The 11,479-nt window shown below is 31.2% G+C and overlaps 1 pseudogene; it reads left to right on the forward strand.

Moving 5' to 3' along the window:
• The first annotated feature begins 1,753 nt into the window (after positions 1 to 1,753).
• On the forward strand, positions 1,754 to 9,078 carry LOC115984733 (annotated as a pseudogene).
• The last annotated feature ends 2,401 nt before the right edge of the window (positions 9,079 to 11,479 follow it).

Here is an 11,479-nt window from a genome sequence, read left to right on the forward strand (position 1 = left end):
GTTATAAGTAAGTTTGTGGGTATAGCATTACTCTTAAAAGATTCAATGATTTCATTAAGGAAAAAGTTTAATTTTATAGAACAAAATTACTAAAATTAATACATATATATACACACGCACATACATTATACACTACTATTTAAAAAAAAATTGGGGGGCCATTCCCCCCAAAGTCAATATATATCTACATCTTTTGCCAAATGAACATAGGAAACGAAAGTGTCACTCTCTTGACTAAGACATGAGGTAAAGCATTATCTTGCTGACGAGCATGAGAGAGAGAGAAACATCAAAGGGAGTTAGTATATGACAAAGTATCTTTTACAAGATGACCAAACGTAGAGTGCAGCAAGTTCTTGTGGTGGAGAGTAGGGTTGAGCAGTGACCCAACCTCACCGACAAAACCGAGCCTCACTGACAAAACCGCACCAATCTTTGGGTCGACCAAAGGAGCTGATGCCAGCGAACGAAAATAGGTGACCCTTCCGACATTGGTGCAGTGACACAGTCAAAGTTCATTTTCAAAACCAACCCACCAACCATACAGACCGATTCATATATAGAGACAAAAATAAGGGGAAAAAGAGAAAAACTATGTTGCAATCACATCTCTTTTTTTGCCTGAGCTTCTAGTTGTCTACTCAAATCTACCCCAATTTTGTGCAAATTCGCCTCTTGCCATGATGCTTGCATAGCTCTAAGTGGTATGGTAAAAATAAAAAGAAGATAAAAAGAGAAGAGACTTTCAAACTTGGGTAGCAAAATGAAGAGGAAGACAGGTAGAGAATGAACGGTTTGAGACTTGAATGTTGAATCTTGAGCTAGAAATGAAAAATTGAATTACAAAGTAATAATGGGAGAACACGTGGGAGGGTTAGAGATTAATATGTAGGTATTGCTTCCGAGATGTATTTCCATTTTCTAGACTACAATGCTATAAGCTATAGGTGCCTGATATGTTGTAGGCTTGGTGACTAAGGAAGTGTTTGGTATTATTGTTTAAACAACAGTTTTCAGTGTTTAAATAATATAACATGTATTTCCACACATTTTTTTACCCACATGTATTTCCACAAAATTTAAACATCATTACTAGAAATCTTTTACCAAACGGGCCCTAATAGTTATGCTGTTTTGTACTTTCATAAATATTAAAGTAATCAATAAAAAAAATTGCTAAATTAAGATGAATATCATTTCTATAGTTTTAAGTAAAAAGAAAATAATAAGTAATATTGTGATTGAGAAATGATTAACATTTTTATTATTTGAAACCGATAAAACTAATGAAACCGACCGTAAAAAATCACAACACTATAGGTTGGAAAACCGACCCTTGGCAATGTGCATCGATTCTGATTATGGAAAAACCGATCTCTATTGGTTTGATAATAAATTTGGAAAAAAACCACACTGACCAAACTGCGCACACCCCTGCATTGATCGAAATTTTTGAGTCACCCTCAAAACTGGAATTATGGAATCCAAGCTCGTTGACGCAAAGGTGGACTTATAATCTTTGAAGCTGAAAGGAAGTCGAATAATATAGTCCGTTGTCTATTTCATGGGGCTGCTTATTTAACTCTAAGAGATTCAGTCCATTTATGAAGTCCAAGTGAACGAAGGAACAAAGTCGGAAAGTGCAGAACAGTATTTTGTCTGGCTATACTTTTCTTTTATATATATATATATATATATATGAGGGGTGGATATACATGGTTTGCTTTGTTGAACTGTAACACCCAGAAATTAAATGGCAATGCAATTTGTAATGCAAATTACTTTCTTACTTCTGCTGACATATGGATTAGCAGAAGCAGCACCACCTATATCAAAATTCAATTGTACAAGCTCGTGTGGAAAAGTTTCAATTCCATACCCATTTGGAATCGGACCTGCTTGCTACATGGACAAGTGGTTCGAAGTTGTTTGCAATGGAAGTGGCGGCTCTGAGAAAGCCTTCTTAACTAGTATTGACATGGAGGTGCGGCAAATCAATATTAGTTCCTATTATTATGGCTCATACTTTAATAGGCCTACGGTTGAAGTCCTAATGCCTATCATCTATTCGAAGACATGTACGTCTACTAGGGGCACCAGAAGTGATAGACGTATGAACTTTACAGGAAGCCCTTTCTTCGTCTCTGAGTTTTTTAATACATTCATTTCGGTTGGTTGCGACAACTTTGCAACAATGGCCCATATTGTTCCTACAGTATTTGGGTGCACATCTGATTGCACTCCAAGCATGAAGGCAGAAAGTGGTGGACTTAGATGCTCGGGTTTTAACTGCTGCAACTCGAGAAATGTCCCCTCAGACCTTCAAGTAGTTGCTGTAGATTTCAGAAGTATAAACGAATCGAAAGGAAGAGACCAATTGTATGAAGCAACCGAGCCTTGCAAATATGCCTTCCTAGTAAACGAATATTGGTTTGAGGAACAGCAAACCAGATCCCTCTTCTGTGAACTATTGGGAATACGTTCCTGTGGTGCTGGACTGGAGGATATTTAACTGGAACAACAATTCACTCGAGTTGTTTAACTCCCTCAAAAATAAACACGATGTAAGTTGTTCTTACTCAGAAGAGATCCCTACTTACAGCTTTTATTGTAACTGCGCACAGGGTTACAAAGGAAATCCTTATCTTGACGGAGGTTGTGAAGGTATGCTTCAAATACACACTGCTCTAATTTTGCAGCCATCCATTTTTACATTACATTACATGCCTAATTTTAATTCATGGTGCATTATAATTTAGGTTTCCGGTTACTTTCAGTATTTTTTTAATTGGAATGTTCTTTTGTTTTATTAAGAAACTATTTTATCATGATTGTCATTCTTGGCACCCACTTACACAGATCAACATGCACATGTATACATGTATGTATGTATATATATATATATATATATTTATTATTAATATTATACTTTTATTACATACTTTAAAATACGAAAGGATTACATTATTATTAATTTTTGTATTAGCAGTATGCCAGTACAATGCATAGATGATTTAAAAATAGTATGAATTGTGCAAGTTTTATTATATTAAAATATATAGAAGATTATAGTAGATGATTAAAATAATTAATATTTTATTTTAAATTTCTTGAGATTCTTGGTAATATAATTTTACTTAGAATATAATTTAATTAATTTTATAACTTAGATCATAGATAGAATATAATTTAATTAATTTTATAACTTAGATCATAGAGTTTTACCTAGATTAAACAATCCTAAAAATAATAAGATGACTAGAATTTTAGTTGGAGTAGAATTTTTAATTTCTTAAAACTCGAATAATAGATTTTAGCTCAATTAAACTAGTCTAAATTGCCTAACCATTAATAAGATAAATAAAACTATACTCACTTATTTTATTGTAGAAAGTAAATAGTCATTTAGAGCAACCACAATTTCCTATCCAACTTTTATTATGCACTAATGTCAAAACCTAAATTACATAATGATTTTTTTTTTTTTTTTTTTGAGAATCTAAATTACATAATGAATTGATTTGTGATTTTTTTTTTTTTTTTGAATTTTATTGTGTATCATAAGATACACAAACTTTATAAAAAAATATTTATATATATATACATATATTAAAAGTATATTTATCATAAATTTAGAACACATTTAATTAATTTAATCATCATTTATGGAGTAATATTTACCAAAGTTTATTAAATAAATCAAATTAAAATATATTTATAACACCCCAAAATTACTCTAATTAAATCAACTTTCAACATCTATATCCGCGGGATGATATTTTGTGCGGACTTGTAGTGCTATTACTAGTAACAAAATATTAAAATATAAAAAACGTTAAATTATATCTATAAACATATATACTATATATACTTCTAACATTTTCAGCTTAAGTTAAGGATTAAGTTTTAGTTTGAAATGGGTTCCGCCAAGAGCCTAGTAGTTAAAATAGTTGGTAATAAATCGATTTGTGATATCTGTTTTCTTTATTTAATTGTATCATGTATCATAAAAAAAATTAAAATATATATATATATATACATTTATTAAAAGTATATTTATCATAAATTTAGAACGTATTCTAATTAATTTAATCATCATTTATGGAATAATATTTAACAAAGTTGAATTATCAATAAATAAATAATTGAGGTTTAGTTTGCTCCACTTGTAAAAGCTATTAAATTTGAATTAAAGTGATTTGGGATTTGAAACCACATAAACCAAATTAAAAACAATTTTTATCTTGGTATAATGATACATAACTTTCATTATAGATCAGGCACCATAAAATAAAATTATATTGTATCTATACAAAAAAAGTTTGAATTTGAAATATTTATTAAAATAATATATATTCTATTGGATCCAAAATTTAAAATATAATAAAAAATTTCAACAATTCATAATAATATAACAAGCTCAAAATAAATTATATGAAATTTCACTTATTATTTTAATTTTCCTAAATGAGGAATAACGTATGATGAATAAATATTTAATAATAATAATATTAGAAAATAGGCAATTGTAAAAAAGACAAAAAATAAAGTATCACAGTATATGGCTTGACTAAGGCACCAAGGACATCTCACTCTCTTAAGGGGTGTTTGGGTCGCCATAATAATATATTATATCTTAATATTATATTATTGTAATCTTATATTAATGTAATCTCAATACAATAATATAATATTACATTATTTAAGAATTAAGATGATAAGATTAAGATTAAGTGATATATTTTGTAATCTTATATTATGGTAATATTAGAAAAAATAAAATAAACAAAAAACTTTAATGTCATAATATCATCATAATGTGTATCACATTAAGAGTACATTACAGCAAACCAAACGCTGCCTACCACTGCAAGAGAATGTTCTACATAGATATTAATTGCTGCAACAGGTTTACTAGCAAGTCACCCACAAGATACAATAACCTTGTATATGCTGTAACCTCCATGTTTGTACACCACCATATGTATGGCAAAAACTTCACCAAAAACAAAAAACAAATTATTTATTTACTTCACCAACATATTTTAAATTTTTAGCCTAAATTTTATCTAAAGTAAACTATTTATTTCCAATTATAATAATAACATTCTCAAAAAAAAAAAAAAAATTATAATAATATAATAAGGATCTCCTACTTTAAGAATTTTACATATCCTCATCTTCGCTCTTACCCTTTGATTGAGCCATAACATTGGGAAAATTATTGTGTACTCCCGAAATACTATAAATGCATACTCCTTCCTCTCACATGAATGGTGGGTCCCACCATAAATTAATTTAGTGGGATTCACCATTCATGTGAGAGGGGGGACTATGCATTTATGATACTCCGGGAATACCTAATAATTTTTCGACTAAGAGCCTAGACAATTCTAGTTTTTTTTTTTTTTTTTTTTTGAGAAATGACAATTCTAGTATTAAGTATTAACGCTGTTTGAGCGTTGATTAACCCCCTTTTGTAACTTCTTTTGCCTATTAAAATGTACAAAATTTTAATAAATTTTTATTAATTTTCCTTCATTCCAACAAGTCAGGTAACATGTGGAGAAAGCGGAAAGCTCAATTGAAGATAGCCATTATAGGCATGTTATTTTTTAAAAAAAATTAACGCGTTTTAGGTATATATGTCTTATTAAAATTTTTAAATCATGACTCCTATAACTTGACAGTTTTAGACTTTCAGGTTTTTTTTAGATGAACTACATTACTTATCACACTTCAATATTTTTTTTTTATTAGAAATTATTTAAATTAGTTTCTGCAAAAATGTTTATTACAGTGATTACAAATCTATCTAGAAAATATAGTTTTACTCAATAAAGTGGTACAACTCTTTATTTTAATTTGCTAAAGTGTCCTGTAGCTCAACTAATTGGCACTTTTGAGATTTATAATGGAGATATTTAGGGTTGAAATTCCCTCAAACCCAACTATCAAATCATTCAAAAAAAATATTAAATGGAAGACAACCTCGTCCTTTTCACTCATTATTCACTATAAATGGGCAATGAATTTCACTTTTCACAAAAAAATTTATCAAATATTTTATAACTGTCAAGATGGCAAGTTGTAAATAAAAAATAATAAAATGATGTTAGCCTTAGACCCAAATAAGATCTAATAAAAAGCTATAAATCAGCTTTTGTAAAATCACTCAAAAGAAAATTATTGTGAAAATTATTATGAAAATTGTTCTGTCCATGAAATTAAAATTTTCACTTCACGCTTAGAACAAAGTTAACATATGTCAGTGAACAAACCAAAATAGTGAGAATTGGGTGAGAGGCTAATCTAACTAGCGGATTAAGAAAAAGGGAGAAATACGTGAAAGAAATTGGTCAAAGCCTTAAAGAATATGATGGGAGGTATTAAACTATTGATAAAAATAACGGTGAGGGAAGGATTTTGGCTAATCCCAAGAAATAGCTAAAATGCTGATTTTAGGGATGAGCACTAGTACACAAATTTTTAATTAAAGAGAAAAGAGATTAAAGGATGTGTAATATTTTACTCTTCCATTTACAACATGTCACATTATTTTATTACATATTTAAGAATAAATACAACTACACTCAATCAATTCTAATACTCATATATAAATCTAAACAAATTAGGAGTTTATTGAAATATTATTAGGTGCATCAGAATTAGTATGTATTGAATTTTGAGTAAAATACTAATGTGACAATCCTTATCAAATTTGGACTCGAAAAGGAAAAAAAAGGTAAAGTTTGTAAGAATTTATAGGAAGAATTCGCCAATTAGTTGTTAAAGCTTAAAGCTCATTTAAGGCAAAACTAAACGGGAACATGTCGCAATGTTAAATGACGGGAAATTTTTTGTTCGGTGACAAAATGTTGGGACTTATTTTTTGGAAAGCCCCCTTCCATACAATTTAAAACCCAATACACTCTGAAAAAGGTAAAATAATAATAAAACTCGAATAGACCATTATACATGTTACCTGAAAAATCAAGTAACAATAAATTATCTTTTTGACAAAAAAAACAATAAATTTTATTTTTCCTAAGAAATTACAATGGGGAGGAGGTTTTGAACTCTAGTTATCTATGTTGGAAAATGGAAGAAATACCAATTAGTTGAGCTACAAGCTATAGCCAAGGTTCTCAAACTTGGACCGGACCGTACAACCCAGCCATGTTAATTGTGAACCCTTATCATTGCGGTTATTTTAACCCTAACAAGTTCTCTATTTGAAAAAAAAAAGCAAGGAACAGCATGAACCGCAATGGGACCTTACGATTCTTAGAACCATGTTCAGTTTTAGTGGTTCACATGGTTCCTTTTTTTTACTATAATTTGGCTGGAAAAAAGATCTCAGCCAGTAAAGAATTTGAATATTTTAAAAAAAATTGCAAGAGAAAAAAAATAGAGAGCCATGTTACCACCTCCCATTTTCCGGTAGAATATTTTGCTGATCATTCCCACCTCCCATTTTCTTCTTCTCTTTCTTGGCAACACTTCGCCCAGCAGCTAGAAACTCATCTCCTCAAATTGTCTCTTCTTTTTTGTTTCTCTTTTATGAATACAAGACTTTATTGAAGAAAAGAAAAGCTACGCAAAAGGGTCAGCCTCCTTTACAATCACATTACAGCACTAGGAGGGCAATGGCCAAGATCAAAACTACCAAAATAAGAATGAATACAAGACCATTTGGCTAGTTCATGGATTGCTAAATTATCCTTACGATAAACCCAACTAAAGGAAACATAACCAAGAATACAACTTTAGAATTGATGTGCTAAATTTGCCTTTAAATTTATTTATTAATATTTTTATATAGCCCACATTTAGATTGATGTGATATTTATATTTTGTTTGCTTGATGTGTGCAGTTATTTGTTCAAGCATTGGGGCAATGTTTCTGCTCATTATTACATGGTTGTTGTACAGAGTGATAAAGAAAAGAAACAAAATCAAGCGCAAACAAAAATTCTTCAAAAGAAATGGCAGTTTATTATTACAACAACAATTATCTTCAAATGCAAATAATGTTCAGAAGACAAAATTATTCAATTCAGAGGAGTTGGAAAATGCAACTGATCGTTTCAATGAAAATAGTATACTTGGTAAGGGTGGACAAGGTACAGTTTATAAAGGAATGTTAGTAGATGGAAATATTGTGGCTATTAAAAAGTGCAACAAAGTGGATGAGGGAAATCTTGAACAATTTGTTAATGAGATTATCATTCTTTCACAAATCAACCATAGAAATGTGGTTAAACTACTCGGGTGTTGTTTGGAGACGGAGTTCCTTTGTTAGTTTATGAATTCATTCCCAATGGCACGCTTTTTCAATATCTCCATGAAAAAAATGAAGAGTTTCCATTACTAACATGGGATATGCGCTTAAGGATTGCCACAGAAGTTGCAGGAGCTCTTTCTTAATTACACTCAATAGCTTCACTACCCATTTACCATTGAGACATAAAATCTTCAAACATACTCCTTGATGACAAATACAGAGCAAAAGTAGCAGATTTTGGGACTTCAAGAACAGTAGCCATTGACCAAACTCATTTAACCACACTTGTATATGGTACTTTTGGGTACTTAGATCCAGAATACTTTCAAACAAGCCAATTTACAGATAAGAGTGATGTATATAGTTTTGGAGTAGTCCTTATTGAGCTTTTGACTGGAGAAAAACCTGTTTCTTCAACAATATCACAAGAAGGTCGGAATCTATCTACATATTTCATTCATTCATTGAAAGAGAACCATCTCTTTGATATACTTGATGCTCAAGTAAAGGAGGATAGTAATAAAGATGAAATCATGGCAATTGCTAATCTTGCAAAAAGATGTTTGCATTGGAATGGAAAGAAATGACCTACGATGATAGAGATCATGATTGACTTGGAGGGAGTTCAAAAAGTTTCTCATGTTGAACAGAATTTTGAAGAACTTGAATATGTTAGAAAAGAAGAAACGAGACCTTGGAATGATTCTTCTATTTCAACAAGTTCAAGTTCAAAAACTGGCACATCTTCATCACCAGAGGTCCTTCCACTTTTATCTATCAAAGCAATTTGATTAATAAGTTATATGTTTTGGCACTTACTTATTTTTGTTATTTATGTGGAAAATTATTATAACTTCTCTTCATTTATTAAATAATAATAATAATAATTTCTCTTTGCACATATTGTGGATGCCCCAGATTTTTCCCCTTAAGCGGGGATCTTAGGGGTCTCACATTAGGTCCTTGACGATGTGACTCTTGTACTGTTGTGTGTTTAGAGTGGGGTGTGTGTGAGAGTCCATTTTTCTTATTTTTATTTTAGGAGTCGTCACCAACCATTGGTTTTGTATTAGGTGTGATTGGTCACATAGAAGTCTAATTTATTTTAGGTTACCTAATTAACTAAACCAAATTTTAGGGGTTCATTTATTAAGGAAAACCAAAAGCCTCGAACCAAAGATCATGGACTTGGAAGTTTAGGTACGTGTAGAGAAGGTATTAGGCACCCCACAACGCCTATTCGAAGATAATATCTCATTTTAATTTATTTCAAACATTAACTTTTTATGAAGAAATAGAATACTTGGCATTTTGATTGATTTTTTTGGAAAGGTTTGTTTTGCAAACAATATACATATATACATGTGAGTATATATTTACCATATAGCTAACATGTGAATATTAACTCCAAAGAATAATTACAATCAAGGCATGTGAGATATACACATAGGTAACATGTGAAAGAACATACAAGTATACTATACAATAGCATGTGGGTATTTATTTACTATATAGCTAGCATGTGAATACTAAATACTATACAAAATGCTGGGTTAAAACAGATTGACCCCAGTTAATTAATTAAATTTCTCAAGTTAATTAATTAAGTCAAATTACATGCAAAACATGGAGGCACCAACAAATCACCAAATAACTAATATTTAGCAGAAAATAAATTAACACAGTGATTTGTTGATAAATGGAGAAAACCTCTTGGAAGGCAAAAACTCCACTAGGTGAATTTAAGGTTACCATTCCCAAAAATCTACTAATCAATAATCAAGCGGTTACAAGTATGAGGAATCTTACCACTACCTTAGCCTATCCCAAAATATCAACCTACAATTAAATTTTCGCTTAAATACCCAATTGAACTTGATATTGTAGTAACCTTCTTTCCTTTGTTGCACAAATCTCCAATTTGTGACTAACTACTTTGCATGGATCTTAGTACGTGACTAACTCCAACAACTTGATTAATTGTTGTTGGTTGCAAAGTTCTTCACTTCATACATGATGAAGATCAGGAAGTACTTGGTTACAAAACCCTAAGGCGTACAAAATGCAGTAGCTTCTCATAGAATATATGAGTTCTAAGTCTGTTTTCGTGTGTGATGACTTTTAAAATAAGCCTTATATATGACTAGAATTGTAAAAAGAGAAACCATAATCATTCAAGTCATCATGAGCCGAATTTCAAATCTGGAATTTCTGAAATTGTAGATCTCGATAGATCAAGTTTATGTCGAGCTTCTCCATTAATCTTTAAAAGCAGCATCTGTCGAGCTTATGTTGAAACTTAATGAAACAGCTTTTCTTCACTTGTTTCTTGAATCAACCTACATGTCTTTAATGATACCACTTGATATGTTTGAATAACATACTTTTTGATACATTAAACCCAACTTAGATTTACCCAATTACAAGTAAAGTACATTTTATTAAAGGATTAGCCAATTACATAGAAAATATGAGCGTAACCATCTCCCCCTTTGTTAATCCATGACAAAACCACAAGCATAGTTATAAGAGAAGTATAAAACAACAATCTCTATAACTATTACACAAAAAGTACATAAGTCTAACTAATACAATGAACTCTTGAAAAACTTTGCAAGAAGAGAGATCATGGCATGAAAGACTTGCAACTTGTCTTAGCTGAAACACTCAAATAGGATCCATCAAGGCATCAAGTATGAAATATAGACAAGTTATATAAATTAAGAAACATGTGTACGTATAAAGCGAGAAAAGAAATAATACATGTGAGATAAAGGTGAAAAACATACATCATCATCATCATATATGTAAGGACACGATTTTGTAACAAACCGCAACAGTGTTGGGTTCGCACGTAAAAGGCCCAAACAATATCATTTGTAGAGCATGGGTTTGAAAGGCTAGGCCTTGATCACCAGGCGGTGGGTTTTTCATGATATCCAGACATGGTTAAGTTGTCTTCGTCCCTGGAGTCTTTCTCCTGGAGGCGGGCTGGGAGGCTCTGGTTTTTGGCCATTTTTTCTAGCCTCTTTTTGGCGCACTAACTTTTACATTATATAGTCCTTCTTGGTTGATCCTATCCCTCCATTTGTTGGTCAGGCAGGTGCTTACTTCTGTACCTGTCCCATCAGCTGTCCCCTCTTACTTTTCTGTTTAGTCGCGAGGATCGAAGTTACACCGCCCAAGCGTCTT

This window comes from Quercus lobata, chromosome 4 (genome assembly GCF_001633185.2).
Source record: "Quercus lobata isolate SW786 chromosome 4, ValleyOak3.0 Primary Assembly, whole genome shotgun sequence".
Taxonomy (NCBI): Eukaryota; Viridiplantae; Streptophyta; class Magnoliopsida; order Fagales; family Fagaceae; genus Quercus; species Quercus lobata.